General features: G+C 45.5%; 1 protein-coding gene across 1 annotated transcript in view; it reads left to right on the plus strand.

Moving 5' to 3' along the window:
- Window positions 1–16842, plus strand: part of PCSK2 (proprotein convertase subtilisin/kexin type 2) — a 203848-nt gene that overhangs the window by 165831 nt on the left and 21175 nt on the right. The gene's annotated exons all lie outside the window — the stretch shown is intronic.

A 16842-nucleotide genomic window follows, 5' to 3' on the forward strand; every position in this document is an offset into this window, starting at 1 on the left:
ATCTCATTTATTATTATTATTATTTATTATTAAACTAGAATCAGCTCACCATCTATTTTCAGTTTTGGTCTGTAAACTGTTCTCCATTTCTTTTCCTGACCAAAAAATGCTATTTTCATTTAAATTGAAATGTTCTGAAAAATGGTAGATTTTGACTAAAGTTCCTGGGGGGATGGAATTTGAAAGAATGTTGTCAGAAATTTTGTTTTGGAAAATTTTGAAATTTCATTTTTAATTTTATTTATTTTTATTGTTTGTGTTATTTTACATTATTTCATGACATGTCAGTAGTAGTACATAACATGTACTGCTGAGATGTCTTAATAAGGCATAATATAACAGCTGAAATATGCTATTTTATTTATTTTAAAAAATTAGAGACGGTTGCTACTTAGTACTGACTGAAACATCTTATCTGTTTCTAGATCAAAGTGTAGCAGCAGCTGCCCTTAATAGTTTAAAAAAATAATAATAATAAATTGTATGTACTACTGCTGCTGATGTATCATAAAATAATAAAAAGAATATAAACATTCAAATAATAAAATTCAAAACAACATTTTGGAATTCCAAAATTGAATTTTTTTTGTAAATTCAATTCCAGGAGAAATTTCAAAAATATTTTTGTTCTGAATCAGAATGAAAACAAATTCCAAAATTTATCATGGAATGGGAATTTGGAGCTCGAACCAGCTCTGCTTGTCTTGTCTGTACCTTTTCATTTCTCTTTCTTTATTATTAAGAGCTGATCCAAAGCCCATTGAAGTAACTGGAAAGACTCCCAGTGACCCTCTAATGCTGAGGAGGAGAGGTGGTTTGGAACCATTGGACAGAGTAGTGAGTCCCCCTCATGTAACCCCCTGCTCCTGGAAACCCTTCCTGACCCCTCAACCACATGATGAGGTTTCGTACACCCAGTTCTACTGGGCTGGGAGCCACCAGGGAGTGAAGCTTGTTATCTGGAGAGAGGTCGGAGGAACAAACACAAGGTGTACGGCACAAAGGAGGTGAACTGGTGGCAGAAAGAAGGTGGGCAGAGCATGGAAGGAATTTGATCCCGAGAGAGTTTTGGGTAGGTTTGTTTTCTGGGAGGAAGTGCTGTGGTAGATAAGGGGCAAAAGTGGAAGAATAGGAGGGAAAGATTACAAGGAAGAGGAAATGGAGAGGAAGAGGGAAGGATGGATGGAATGGGGAGAAAAAGATCCAGATCTAGAGGAAAAGAGGGACGTGGTAGAAGGTTCAAAATGCGTTTAGGGTAGAAGAACAGAGGGAGTGAAATGTATTTACCTGTCTCCATCTCCTTAGCACAGCCCAGCTAGTTTGAACAATCTTGCCCTCAATGCTGTATGTAGTGACTCCTCTCCCTTGAGCTGATTGTACACAGTGTATTTATGGTAAATCTCTTTGAACGTCCCCAGTAAATCTTGGGAGATTGTGTGGGAGCTCTGCAATTACTCATTTTCCACCTGAATGATTTCCTTCTCTTGGTTGTGCCAATCTCCCCTCCCCTCCACTACCTTCCTCAGAACAGTACATTCAGTGTACCAGGTTTTGTGACATGGTAATTAAAAGGAACTGTTGTAGGTAGTAAAGCTTTCTTGAGTCCACAGTTTATGGTGATTTGCCCGTAGCAGAAGAATTATAGGCACTGTCTCACTCTTGTCTGTAAATTCAGCAACATGCTCAAATAACTCAAGCAAACTTGTGAGAGATTTCCTTTGACTCCAATCAGTCTATAGTACAAACATTACAAAACTCTGTGGGCCTGATCCTTGGTGACTGTAAGCTCCATTGAATCCAGCTTACACCAGCTGAGGATCTGGTCCTATGCTGTTAATGTGTTTTAAAAACTGTGACTGTTTACATGTATTTGCAGTATCTAAAATCTGGCTCACTAGGATGGCATTTAAGAAAAAAGAATGAAAGGCAGATTCTTTTCTATGTATGAATATTTTAGAAAGTGAATAAAGAGATGAAATGCACAGTGATAAAATGAATACTAGTTCACAAATGGTTGACACTGTCGTGGGCATGCATAGCGCTATTACTGTAACAATCCTTCATTAACAGTAAGAACTGCACCAGCCTGCTACATTCTTTCACCTTAGCAAGGTACCCAAACTTTCACCAAAGGCTTTCCTGATCTTCTACCATCCCCTTGTTTTGGGATGGTAACTTTTATTTGTGGTATGCAGACTATTATTTAAATAACACGCTAATACCTGTGATATAGGAGGTCAGGGAGCAGTGGGAGAGTGGTAGAGGGGAGATATGTAAGCCCTAGGCTAATTAAGCTGTGGTTCCTTGTAGACTAGGGAGGGTTACTACAGGTTAATTGGAGCACCTGTAGTCAATGAAGGCCCTGGCAGGAACCTAATGAAACCTTCAGGCAGACAGGGCATGTGAGGAAGGAGAGAGGATTGGAGCTTGGAAGTGTGTTGTGAGACGTGAAAGACCAGAGGACCGAAGTAAGGGAGACCCTGCCCCAGAAGGGCAGGGAGACTCCCTCCCCCAGCATCTAAGGACTGAGGATAACTCCATCCAAGGGGGAAGAAGGTAAGTAACCCACAGGGGTTAAGGCTCAGAGTGAGGAGCAAGCCCAGACCTCTCCCCTGCTTCCCTCCTCTACCACCTTCCCGGGCCACTAGTGAGGCCCTTGGTGCCCCAAGGCAAGGGGTGGCATTTTAGCCCCCTGCCAAGAAAAGTGGAGGACCCACCATACCAACATTGCCATCTTATCACATACCTTCAGGGATCCAGCTCAGTATATCAGAGTCCACTGGGAAAATATTAATTGTCTTCATGTCTGATTGTACTCCCACTGAAGTCAGTGGGAGCAGAATCAGGCCCTTAGAAAAGTTCCAGCCCTGTACTTGTCTCCTATTATAACATTCACATGCAGAACGAATCTAAAAGTGACAGAAAAGGCACTAATAATCCTGGCAAGGGAATGTGAGCTAGTCTCAATAGAGGTATTTTATGTTTTCAAGAGAAACAGATTCTAACATGTAGTCTCTGTTTGTGCAGTTTTGTGGTATTTAAAGAGCTTTTAATTAATTTGCTATCCTATCACAATATGCCCTGGTTTGTTTTGTAGAATTATACTGGCATCACACCTGCTTTATGGCTGTTGAGCATTCAAGAACAGATTTTTTTCCCCTCTGGTTCATTATCTCAACACAGCCCAAGCATCCGAGCTTTGGGCATATCAGATTCTTTTATTTGTTTCCCTCTGAAGCAGGACTGCAGCTCCCTTTTAAAAAAATAATTGCTGTGGAGGGACATGGTGCACTGCCACTTTCAAATTACGTGCCTTCCCATGTCATTGCAAATTTCAAAATCAGTGCAAAAGGAATCCCAGGACAAGTCGAGCTGATGTTCATAGAATTTACACGGCGGCAGGAATAAACTGAGACGCTAGATAAAAACAATCCTGTTGCCTAACACTATTGAATTACATTGTTGTTGCACTCAAAATAGACTCGTTGCTGCATGCTACAAAGGAAGACCCAGCCACTGTCCTGAAGAGCTTATGGTCCGGAATCAATATTTATGTTTCTATTAAGTGGTACATTGAAAATAATAACAGGACACATCTACCTTATCAGCCTATTGAATTAGTAAGAAAACTAAGCTCCCCAGTCTTCCTGGTATATTTAGCTAGAAATGCTTCTAGTGTCGAGTTCAACAGCTACCGTACTATCAAAATGTTCAGATCCAAGGTGTGCTGATCATAGCGTATGGGGGAATCTGGTCTCTGTTTTTCTCAACATCCAGTGCATACAAACTGCAGCTGCTAACACCATCTTCCTTGCTTGCCATTCCGATCATGTTGCTTCTCTGTTTGAAGGCCCAGTTCAGCAATGCATTTATGCACTTTGCTAGGACATAAGTCCAGCTGCAATTCAGGGCATAGGCAGCCGTGACCATAGTGTGCTGTGCCAGCTCTTCTCCTACTAAACCGTAGAATTTGGTGGTTCCCTTGTGCTCTCCCCGGTCTATAGCCACCTGCTGTCTCTGGTCTTATACTGAGATTGTGAGCTCTTTGGGAGAGGGACCATCTTTTTACAGTTGTTACATCTGCACTGCACCTAGTACAATAGTACTGGACTGGGGTGTCTATGCACAACCACAGTCTGAATAAAACTAAAATGCTTACGTTTTGCTGAATCGAGGCCTGACTCCCTCCACTGGCCACCTCTTCTCCATTTCATCAAATTCAAGCTTCTTGTTCTGCTTAACCTGCCAAGCCTTACTTAACTCTGCCTCTAACTACTTATCTGTTCTTCTTTCATTTCACATCGTCCTCGCCCCCTCCTCTTTGCCAGCTTGTTCCTCCCATTTGCTTCTCAGAAGTATCTCTGTGGGTATGTCTACGCAGCGATGTAAGCCAGGGATCAAGCCTATCCCCTCTTGCATCCACTGCAAGGTCCAAGGTCCAAGGACCCTGCAGGGCTGGAGGGTCCGAGCCCATGTTAAGCTGGGACCTAGGGTCAGAACCCTATTGCTTTCCTGCATGCATACAGCCCTGGCTTCACTCAGGTCCCAGAAGTCTTCTGGATGTATCCCAGAGTTCCTGGGGGCAACTTTCTTGGTTCTCTCTATGCCAACAATCTGTGGTGCAGTCTGTTGCAAATGGATGCCACACCTCCCTTTGCAAATGGACATAGGTGCTGGAACTAGGAGTGCTGGGGGTGCTGTTGCACCCCTGGCAAGAAGTAGTTTCCATCACATACAGGGTTTACAGTTTAGCTAAATGGCTCTCAGCACCCCCACTATACAGATTGTTCCAGCGCCCCTGCAAATGGCAGCAGCTCAGATCACAGTTAACGCATTGTCTGCTGAACACTGGTCTGCAAGCACACTATCTGAGAGTCTGCAGGGTTCTCAATGGAGACCGATCAGAAGAAGCTTTTTGCAAAGAAATCTGCTTCCTGGTCACAAGAGCATGGCCAGTTTTTGGTGAATCTGTGGAGCGAGGCCAGTAAAACAGTGGACTTCAGCAAAATCACAAGGAGTGACCACGCATACCAGCAGATAGCTAAAAAGCTGGCAGTTCTGCAGATTTTCCAGGCTGGTGATCAGTGTGGGGAACAAATTATGATGCTGAAAAGCAAATACAGGAGACCCAGGATAAAAATTGCACCAAGGGCAACTCGCCAGCAACATGCCCATTTTAGGATGACTTTGACCAGGTTCTGGGCTCTGTGCCCAGCACAGAGCCTACTATGCTTCATAATGACCTGGTGAGCTGGGATGGAATGCTGCTGGCCCCCGAATCCAGCATGGGGACTGACTGCAGCCAGCAGCAGGCTCCCAGCCAGGATCATAAAGTGAGTCTTGTAATGATACCAGTCCCAGGGCAGGCTGTGGATCAGGCTCAACAGCACGTCCCTGTGGCTTCCTGCAGCTCCCATTGGCCAGGAACGGCGAACCGCAGGCACTGGGAGCTGCGGGTGGCCGTGCCTGCAGACGGTCAATGTAAACAAACTGTCTCACAGCCGACCAGCAGATTACCCTGCCGGGCCATGTGTGGCCTGCGGGCCGCAGGTGGCCCTCCACTGCTCTAAGCTCTTGTGCTGGGGAGTCTGTGATACTGAACGAGCAGGCAAGGAGAATGTTTTTGTGAATGCAAAAGTTTATTGTTTGACCCTTGGCACTGTCTCTCTGCTGTGGTACATACATTCCATTTTCACCTCTTTAAATCTGACTGGTGCAGATTGATGTTTGGGAAGGGTGCTGAGGAAGGTGAAAAGCAGAACTCTGTATTTCTTTGGTGAAAGCTACTTCATTAAGTGCATTAACACCCTCAGTTTCTTTCTGTCCTATTACAGTGCGAAAGGTAAACCCCTCCACGGCAAGACAGTATTCCTGTGTATTGCAAATGCTTTCCTGGCAAGAAAACACTTGGATGGCTAGGGCTTGGGGTGGGACATTCTATAGTAACCAGCTATTTGTTGTTCACTGACATGACATTTAAAACACGTTTTGCTGAGTTTACTGTGCAAAGCTGGGCTTCAGTTACCTTTTCCTATTCCAGTGCTTGTGCTCCCAGGTTACTCTGGTAGCGTCCTCACTGTGTCGGAGTCATATCTGCCAGAGAACTGCACTTGCGCCCGGCTGCTTCGCTGTGAAGTATGACAGTCCTCAAGTGCTAGACAAATGCAGAGACAATAATTATTCTGGGGGTGAATTAAAGCTATTCTCCAACAAGGCAAATAGATTTCAGAGTAACAGCCGTGTTAGTCTGTATTCGTAAAAAGAAAAAAGAAAAGGAGTACTTGTGGCACCTTAGAGACTAACCAGTTTATTTGAGCATGAGCTTTCATGAGCTACAGCTCACTTCATCGGATGCATAGCATATCGTGGAAACTGCAGAAGACATTATATACACACAGAGACCATGAAACAAAACTTCCTCCCACCCCACTGTCTTGCTGCTAACAGCTTATCTAAAGTGATCATCAAGTGATCATCAAGGAAGGCCAATCTTGGGAGAAAGGCCAGTCCTTGCCTACAGACAGCCCCCCAACCTGAAGCGAATACTCACCAACAACCACATACCACGCAACAGAACCACTAACCCAGGAACCTATCCTTGCAACAAAGCCCGTTGCCAACTGTGCCCACATATCTATTCAGGGAACACCATCACAGGGCCTAACAACATCAGCCACACTATCAGAGGCTCGTTCACCTGCACATCCACCAATGTGATATATGCCATCATGTGCCAGCAATGCCCCTCTGCCATGTACATTGGTCAAACTGGACAGTCTCTACGTAAAAGAATAAATGGACACAAATCAGATGTTAAGAATTATAACATTCATAAACCAGTCGGAGAACACTTCAATCTCTCTGGTCACGCAATCACAGACATGAGGGTCGCTATCTTAAAGCAAAAAAACTTCAAATCCAGACTCCAGCGAGAAACTGCTGAATTGGAATTCATTTGCAAATTGGATACTATTAATTTGGGCTTGAATAGAGACTGGGAGTGGCTAAGTCATTATGCAAGGTAGCCTATCTCCCCTTGTTTTTTTCCTACAACCCCCCCCCCCCCCCCAAGACGTTCTGGTTAAACTTGGATTATTGCTGTGCACATTGTAAGATGAGCTATTGCCAGCAGGAGAGTGAGTTTGTGTGTGTGTGGTTTTTGGAGGGGGGGGGTGTGTGTGGGGGGGGGGGGGTGAGAAAACCTGGATTAGTGCTGGAAATGACCCACCTTGATTATCATGCGCATTATAAAGAGAGGTTTCAAAGAGGGATGGGCTATTACCAGCAGGAGAGTGAGTTTGTATGTGTGTCTGTGTGTGTGTGGGGGGGGGGGGGGAAGAGTGAGAAAACCTTGATTTGTGCTGGAAATGGCCTTCCTTGATGATCACTTGATGATCACTTTAGATAAGCTGTTAGCAGCAGGACAGTGGGGTAGGAGGAAGTTTTGTTTCATGATCTCTGTGTGTATATAATGTCTTCTGCAGTTTCCACGATATGCTATGCATCCGATGAAGTGAGCTGTAGCTCACGAAGGCAAATAGAATGTCAGTAAATTCCACAGCACCGAAAGCGATCACCGCTGAGCTCAAAAAAGAATGTGGCATTTCAGCCCAAAGGGTAAGTAAATACTGTGGCACTGGGCCTTTACAGAAAGGGGAGGCATACTGCTGTATTTTCCAATCTGCTTCACTTTGTGCTGCTTATACAGCTTTGCTTGACCGTCGTGGAGAACGGAGTCCTAAGGCACTCACATGATATTAGGAGGAACCCAACATGGTTGCTGCTGCTGGGCATCCTATCAGCAAATTTCAAGTTCATATGCTCTATGAAGCTGCTTTTTAAAAATACCAGCTCCCTATGTGCATAGGGCATTATTCAAAGCCCACAGCAGAATGATTCAGGGGCTAGGGTGCTAGCCTGGGAACTGGGAGCCTTAACATCAATTCCCTGCACTGCCACAGGTTCTCTTTGTGATGCTGGGTAAGTCCCTTAGCCCCTGTGGGTATGTCTACACTGCAAAGTAAGCCCAGGGTTACTAGAACTCGAGGTAGTTTTTAACCTAGGACTCGAGCATCTACACTCCTTTGTAACCTCCAGTTAGGAATTGTTGAACTCTGGGTCCCAACCTGGGGCAGCAGCATCTACTCTGCATTATGTGGGCCTGAGTGCAACTGCCCATATCCCAAACATCCTAACGCCCTCCCCAAATGTGGCCTCTCTAGCGCTTTGTTCATGGTGCAGTATGGGAAAACTTGACTGTCCACCAAACTTGACTGTCTAGAGGAGAAAGAAAGTTGGCCTGTGGGATAGTGGGATACTTTTTGTGGACTTCCAGAGCGTGAGTCCAGTGGGGCTGTGTCTGCACTGCACAGCAATAGAGCTTGAACCCTGAGTCCTGTCTTGACTCGGGCTTGGATCCTCCACTCCATGGAATCCTGGGACCCTGGGTTAGCATGATTTATGTGTAGATGGATGGGAGGTTAGGCTTGAGCCTGAGTTCCAACCCTGGCTTACTTTGCAGTGTAGACATACCCTCTGTGTCTCAGGTCCCAATCTGTAAGTGAGGATAACTATACTTCCTACCTCACAGGGGTACTTTGAGGAAGTACATTATAGTCTGTGAGGCACATGGATACTGCAGTGACAGGAGCCAGGTAAGTACTTTAGATTGAAGTAATTGGGACCATTCTTGTGGCATTAGTGGTCTTTGGATCAGGCCCACAGAAATTCGGTTTGAAATCTGAATGATAGGCATTAGCAAACTGTCCCCCTTGCATGTCTGATGTGTGATTGTCCACTCAGTGCTCTGAGGTGCACAGCTCCAGATAAGTGCTATTGGATCAATGTGTGAGCAAAGTATTAGGGAAATTCATTGTAAAAAGGTACAGTACAGCAACAATAAGGCTGAGAGTATAAATGCACCCAAGTTAGGACATTTGAAGTTCCTGTTCCCGTGGGTGTAATACAGACCATCATGTGTAATCATATTCATGCTCAAAGGAGCAAATTATAACCCTGATCCTCAACTGTTTTCAAGCACTGCTCTGGGAAGATCATCCTAGTGTAGGCTGGATCATCTGATGTCATTTTTTTTGCAGCATAGAGACCATGACTGTGGAAAGGGGGATATAGTCAGGACTTCTCTGTGCTTCAGTGGTCTCCAGTTGCCATATTGGCCCCAGGGGCGATTTGGAGGCTGGCATCAATTAAAGCAGCCTGACAGCTGAGATCCTTCTTGCTCTGGGGCAGCAGTTTAGCACACAGCCAGCAGTCTGATCAGTGGAGCACAAAGGAAGTTTAAAGCCACTTATGCACACACCTCTCAACTGTGCTCTGCTCTCCTTGACCGCTTCTGAGGACTGGGCCCCATATTTGAGCTGAGAGCCATAGCTTTGCATAGCCTGACTTTTGGGCCATCCAATTCTGAGCTGTAATGTTGCATTAATGTAGGGAGTTTTGGTTTGTTTTGGCTTGGGTTTTTTTTTTCCCTCTGAGGGCCAGATTTTCAAAGGTATTTAGGCATCTTTACATGATTTCAATGGGTGTTAAGGGCCTAACTTGCTTAGATGTTTTGAAAATCTCTCTAGGTGCCTTACTGGATTCTAAATGCTTAAATACATTTCAATATCAGGCCTGAAGATCTTCCTTTTCTTTTTTCTTTCTGTAACGTACAATCTGACAACTATATTGACTCTAAATACAAATCTAATTTATGACCATTTTCAGAATGGTACAATACTGATCAAAAAGCAAACTCATATGTCTTTTTATATACTCAAAGATGAATAAACATGTGGGATTCTTTTTTGCAGTCCAGAGCATGATTCTCAGACACTAGCGTAGTAACTCATAAATGATGAGAGCTGAAATGCTGGCAGTGAATCAGGGACATGTCAAGAATTTAAATGCGCTATTAAGCTGAAAATGATCCTTGCAATGTGCTGGAAGGAAACTTAAGATAATAAAACCCCTGCGCACAGCAAGTTTGATATCCTTGTCTCTGATGCAATACATGAAAATAAATAATTGGGAGCGATATGGAGTGTAACTTTTTTTTTCATTAGCAATATGCAATTAAATAAATTGACAAGCACAAGTAATATTCATCCTGTTACCACTGCAACTTGGAAATAAATTCAGGGAGAAAAGACATTATGAGAATTCCCCGGCACAAGCTGCTATATCCTCCTTAAAATCCTTCCTCCAAACCTCCTCCTGCTGTGATCTCTGCAATAAAATGTCACCTGAGAATGGTTAGATTGGGATAATGGCAGAGATCTCTCAGACTTCTTTTTTTTTTTTTGTTACTTTTATCTGATGGTTAGAAAAGAAGCGACTCAAAACTGCTGTGATAACGTGTGAACACACACGCTTGTTGTTTCTCTTGGCCTTCCCCCTTCTGATTGTTTGATACTCATTCTTGCATCCTGTTGTAATCAAGGGACAGATTCCTATAACTTTACTCACACCAAGCAGCACTATACTCCACAAGTAAGGTATTATTCCACATAAGAAAGGGTGGCAGAATCTGTCTCAGATTGTAAGCGCTTTGGGGCAGGACAGCCTTTTATTATTTGTTTTGCCTACCACAATGAGACCGTGATCCTGAGTGGATTTCTTAGTTGCTATTGTATTGCAAATATCAAAGAATAATAACAATAATGCTAGTGTAAATGGACTTGGGCTGTTGTATAGAATGAATCTGTGACCTCCCTGTTCTTTATTGCACTCTGGTAGGCTGCTCTTCATGGGAGTTGGGGGCACTTACTAGAAATCAGTGGGTTTGTAGTACAAGTTCACTGACTGTCATTACTGTCAGCAGAAAGGTAAATAATATAATAAATACTAAATATACTAATTCTTGAGTTAGCAGAATAAAATTTGATTAAATTTCATACATGTAAACCTCAGGAATTTCTGACAATTAGTACAAGCATGCATTTTATACAAATAAACAGCATAATTTACATCGTGCTCTATGTTCTCACCTATCTAGGAAACACCATTTTGCAAAACAGGTTCAGCATGATTGGAGGGGAAGCAAGATTTCAGGGTCTAAGTCATCTTTAACCATGAGAAACCAGGATGAACTCTGTGGTGTTTAGGGGGTACGTGGACAGATTATCACACAGCTGCCTACTGTGGGGTTCTTTCACTTTCCTCTGAAGCATCTTGTGCTGGCGAACTGTCTGCAGTGGGACACTGGACTAGTCAGACCATAGGTCTGATCCAGTATGGCAATTCCTATGTGCCTAAATAAAAAACCACAGTAGAGGAAAGGGCAAAATTCTGTCCTGTCGTGCACAAGTGCTTTGGGCCGGAGGGAAAGATGCACAGGGAGCTTTGTCTCCCCAAACACCACTGCCAGGAGCAAGGCAGGTTATACTCCTTGGCACTTGCTTGAGCACTAAAAAAGGGGCCAGGCTAATACACTTTCTCTCCCAATGCTCCAAGTGGCATTGCCATCTGGCTTGCGGTGCAGGCCTCTAGCCTTCCTGCCCACATCTGTGGTCAGCAGCAGAAGCTGGGGCTTAATGAGAAAGGACACATGCTGCTTCGCTTTGGATGCACAGTAAGGTGCATAGCTGAGCATGTTGCCTACTGAGCTTTCTTAACCTGCACCGGCAAAAGGGGTCCTCAGCTCTACTGCTACTGTGCTCAGACTCTCCCACACATAGACATGTAGGCATGAGCACACCCCTCTCTTTGGTGAGTTAGGGCAGGATTTCATCCCAAACTGACACAAATATGGAGCACAGAAAAAGAAAAGGGACTGATCTTTAATTCCATCCCCAATAGATTCAAGATGGATCAGCTGACCATTAGGAGCTCCTATGGAAGGAGGAGTGGTCAGCACAAGCCACCACACCTAGACACAGCATTGAGTGCCACCCTGCAGATATCATGGATGGATAGATGGGTATATAAAGGTCATGGTTGACTAGATGTCTTGCAAGAGGAGATGTTCCCTTTTTGGCCAGTTCTTGCCTACGTTTGGGGCTGCACTGGCTGGAGGTGGGCCAGATGGGCATAGCGCTTGGCGTAGCAGAGTTAAACCAGGTGAAGTCATCTGAACTAGGGCTGATTCTAGCCCAAAATATAGGCCATAGTTGCAATCTGGAAGTTTTATGATATGTCCCCATTTTATGAGTGCATCCAATAGGCTGCTTTTTTTTTTTCATGCTGCTTCAGTCTTCCAGCTTCAGCTGTTTACTTTTTCAATCTCTTAAATTCAATCACAATAGCTGGTCTCTGACTATTGCATTTTTATCATGTAGGCTTTTTATATTACTGTGTGCTAAAGGATAGTTCATGGCTTGAAATAATTTTATTTAGCTTTGGCCTGCTTAACCAGACTAAACAATATGTTATCTATTCTTCCACTGCTGGTGAATATTATATTGCCCCCATAATATGGTTTTTACCTAAGAAAATGCTGTGATGATAGAAATTGCCAGGGGAGAAATAATAATTTATAAGCTGATCATGTCATTGTAATTGGGTTCTCCAATGAAATAAGCTGTGAGAATATTAAAAATGCAAGAAATTATTTTTCATTTCCCCCCATCTAGTGCTATGGAAATTGCACTCCTTTTGTTGGAAGGTGAAGGTCGAGAGCCATACATTCTCAAATTTAGCTATTCCTACTACCACCTATTCAACTCAGTAGTTTAGTGGGCATCAAAAAATGAGTTTGAGGTATGGCAATCTTGCGTATTAGCTCTTTTTTTTCCTCTAAGCCCTGGTCTACACTAGGACTTTAGGTCGAATTTAGCAGCGTTAAAATCGATGTAAACTTGCACCCGTCCACACGATGAAGCCCTTTATTTCGACTTAAAGGGCTCTTAAAATCGATTTCTGTACTCCACCCCCGACAAGTGGATTAGCGCTTAAATCGGCCTTGCTGGGTCGAATTTGGGGTACTGTGGACACAATTCAACGGTATTGGCCTCTGGGAGCTATCCCAGAGTGCGCCATTGTGACCGCTCTGGACAGCACTCTCAACTCAGATGCACTGGCCAAGTAGACAGGAAAAGAACTGCGAACTTTTGAATCTCATTTCCTGTTTGGCCAGCGTGGCAAGCTGCAGGTGACCATGCAGAGCTCATCAGCAGAGGTGACCGTGGTGGAGTCCCAGAATCGCAAAAGAGCTCCAGCATGGACTGAACGGGAGGTACGGGATCTGATCGCTGTATGGGGAGAGGAATCCGTGCTATCAGAACTCCATTCCAGTTTTCAAAATGCCAAAACCTTTGTCAAAATCTCCCAGGGCATGAAGGACAGAGGCCATAACAGGGATCCGAAGCAGTGCCGCGTGAAACTTAAGTAGATGAGGCAAGCCTACCAGAAAACCAGAGGGGCGAACGGCCGCTCCGGGTCAGAGCCCCAAACATGCCGCTTCTATGATGAGCTGCATGCCATTTTAGGGGGTTCAGCTATCACTACCCCAGCCGTGTTGTTTGACTCCTTCAATGGAGATGGAGGCAACACGGAAGCAGGTTTTGGGGACGAAGAAGATAGCTCACAACAAGCAGAGAAACCGGTTTTCCCGACAGCCAGGAACTGTTTCTCACCCTGGACCTGGAGCCAGTACCCCCCGAACCCACCCAAGGCTGCCTCCTGGACCCGGCAGGCGGAGAAGGGACCTCCGGTGAGTGTACCTTTTAAAATACTATACATGCTTTAAAAGCAAGCATGTGAAAGGATTAATTTGCCCTGGCATTCGTGGCTCTCCTGGATGTACTTCCAAAGCCTTTGCAAAAGGTTTCTGGGGAGGGCAGCCTTATTGCGTCCTTCATGGTAGGACACTTTACCACTCCAGGCCAGTAACACGTACTCGGGAATCATTGTACAACAAAGCATTGCAGTGTATGCTTGCTGGCATTCAAACAACATCCGTTCTTTATCTCTCTGTTATCCTCAGGAGAGTGAGATATCAGTCATGGTCTCCTGGTTGAAATAGGGTGCTTTTCTTCAGGGGACATTCAGAGGAGCCCGTTCCTGCTGAGCTGTTTGCCTGTGGCTGAACAGAAATGTTCCCCGCTGTTAGCCACGGGGAGGAGGGAGGGTTGAGGGGGTAGCCACGCGATGGGGGGAGGCAAAATGCGACCTTGTAATGAAAGCACATGTGCTATGTATGTAGTGTTAACAGCAAGGTTTACCCTGAAAGACTGTAGCCACTGTTTTATAAAATGTGTCCTTTTAAATACCGCTGTCCCTTTTTTTTTTTTCTCCACCAGCTGCATGTGTTTCAATGATCACAGGATCTTCTCCTTCCCAGAGGCTAGTGAAGATTAGAAAGAAAAAAAACCACACTCATGATGAAATGTTCTCTGAGCTCATGCTGTCCTCCCACACTGACAGAGCACAGATGAATGCGTGGAGGCAAATAATGTCAGAGTGCAGAAAAGCACAAAATGACCAGGAGGAGAGGTGGCGGGCTGAAGACAGGGCTGAAGCTCAAATGTGGCAGCAGCGTGATGAGAGGAGGCAGGATTCAATGCTGAGGCTGCTGGAGGACCAAACCAGTATGCTCCAGTGTATGGTTGAGCTGCAGCAAAGGCAGCTGGAGCACAGACTGCCACTACAGCCCCTGTGTAACCAACCGCCCTCCTCCCCAAGTTCCATAGCCTCCACACCCAGACGCCCAAGAACGTGGTGGGGGGGCCACCGGCCAACTAGCCACTCCGCCACAAAGGATTGCCCAAAAAACAGAAGGCTGGCATTCAATAAATTTTAAAGTTGTAAACTTTTAAAGTGCTGTGTGGCATTTTCCTTCCCTCCTCCACCACCCCTCCTGGGCTACCTTGGTAGTCATCCCCCTATTTGTGTGATGAATGAATAAAGAATGCATGAATGTGAAGCAACGATGACTTTATTGCCTCTGCAAGCGGTGATCGAAGGGAGGAGGGGAGGGTGGTTAGTTTGCAAGGAAGTAGAGTGAACCAAGGGGTGGGGGATTTCATCAAGGAGAAACAAACAGAACTTTCACACTGTAGCCTGGCCAGTCATGAAACTGGTTTTCAAAGCTTCTCTGATGCGTACCGCGCCCTCCTGTGCTCTTCTAACCGCCCTGGTGTCTGGCTGCACGTAACCAGCAGCCAGGCGACTTGCCTCAACCTCCCACCCCGCCATAAACTTCTCCCCCTTACTCTCACAGATATTGTGGAGCACACAGCAAGCAGTAATAACAGTGGGAATACTGGTTTCGCTGAGGTCTAAGTGAGTCAGTAAACTGCGCCAGCACGCCTTTAAACATCCAAATGCACATTCTACCACCATTCTGCACTTGCTCAGCCTGTAGTTGAACAGTTCCTGACTACTGTCCAGGCTGCCTGTGTACGGCTTCATGAGCCATGGCATTAAGGGGTAGGCTGGGTCCCCAAGGATACATATAGGCATTTCAACATCCCCAACGGTTGTTTTCTGGCCTGGGAATAAAGTCCCTTCCTGCAGCTTTTGAAACAGACCAGAGTTCCTGAAGGTGCGAGCGTCATGTACCTTTCCCGGCCATCCCACGTTAATGTTGGTGAAACATCCCTTGTGATCCACCAGAGCTTGCAGCACTATTGAAAAGTACCCCTTGCGGTTTATGTACTCGCCGGCTTGGTGCTCCGGTGCCAAGATAGGGATATGGGTTCCGTCTATGGCCCCACCACAGTTAGGGAATCCCATTGCAGCAAAGCCATCCACTATGACCTGCACATTTCCCAGGGTCACTACCCTTGATATCAGCAGATCTTTGATTGTGTGGGCTATTTGCATCACAGCAGCCCCAACGTAGATTTGCCCACTCCAAATTGATTCCCAACTGACCGGTAGCTGTCTGGCGTTGCAAGCTTCCACAGGGCTATCACCACTCGCTTCTCAACTGTGAGGGCTGCTCTCATCTTGGTATTCATGCGCTTCACGGCAGGGGAAAGCAAGTCACAAAGTTCCATGAAAGTGCCCTTACGCATGCGAAAGTTTCGCAGCCACTGGGAATCGTCCCAGACCTGCAACACTATGCAGTCCCACCAGTCTGTGCTTGTTTCCCGAGCCCAGAATCGGCGTTCCACAGCATGAACCTGCCCCATTAGCACCATGATGCATGCATTGGCAGGGCCCATGCTTTCAGAGAAATCTGTGTTCATGTCCTGATCACTCACGTGACCGCGCTGACGTCGCCTCCTCACCCGGTATCGCTCTGCCAGGTTCTGGTGCTGCATATACTGCTGGATAATGCGTGTGGTGTTTAATGTGCTCCTAATTGCCAAAGTGAGCTGAGCGGCCTCTATGCTTGCCTTGGTATGGCGTCCGCACAGAAAAAAGGTGCAGAACGATTGTCTGCCATTGCTCTGATGGAGGGAGGGGCGACTGACGACATGGCTTACAGGGTTGGCTTCAGGGAGCTAAAATCAACAAAGGGGGTGGCTTTACATCAAGGAGTATTTCAGGCAGGACTTCACGGAGGGTTCCAATAAGAAATGGTGCACCTAAGTTATTGTTCTTATTGGAACAAGGAGGTTAGTCTGGCCTCTGATTGTTACATGGCTAGATTTACCTCGCTGCACCTTCTCTGTGACTGCAGTGTGACCTAGAGGAATGAGTCCCCTAGATGGAGGAGGGGGGGAAGCAAATGAGTACAAAACAAATCTGGTCTATTTCTTGTTTTGATCCACTCCATCTATCTTTACATCTTTGGCTGGCAGCAGACAGTGCAGAAGGACTGCATGCTATCCACATCTCATGGCTGCCCGGCAGAAGATGATGCAATAGGACTGCTAGCAATCCGTATCACCTGCCTGCTCACCATAAGATGGTTCAATAGGACTGACTGCAGGACTAAAGAGAATGACCTGG

Source organism: Natator depressus, chromosome 3 (assembly GCF_965152275.1).
Source record: "Natator depressus isolate rNatDep1 chromosome 3, rNatDep2.hap1, whole genome shotgun sequence".
NCBI lineage: Eukaryota > Metazoa > Chordata > Testudines > Cheloniidae > Natator > Natator depressus.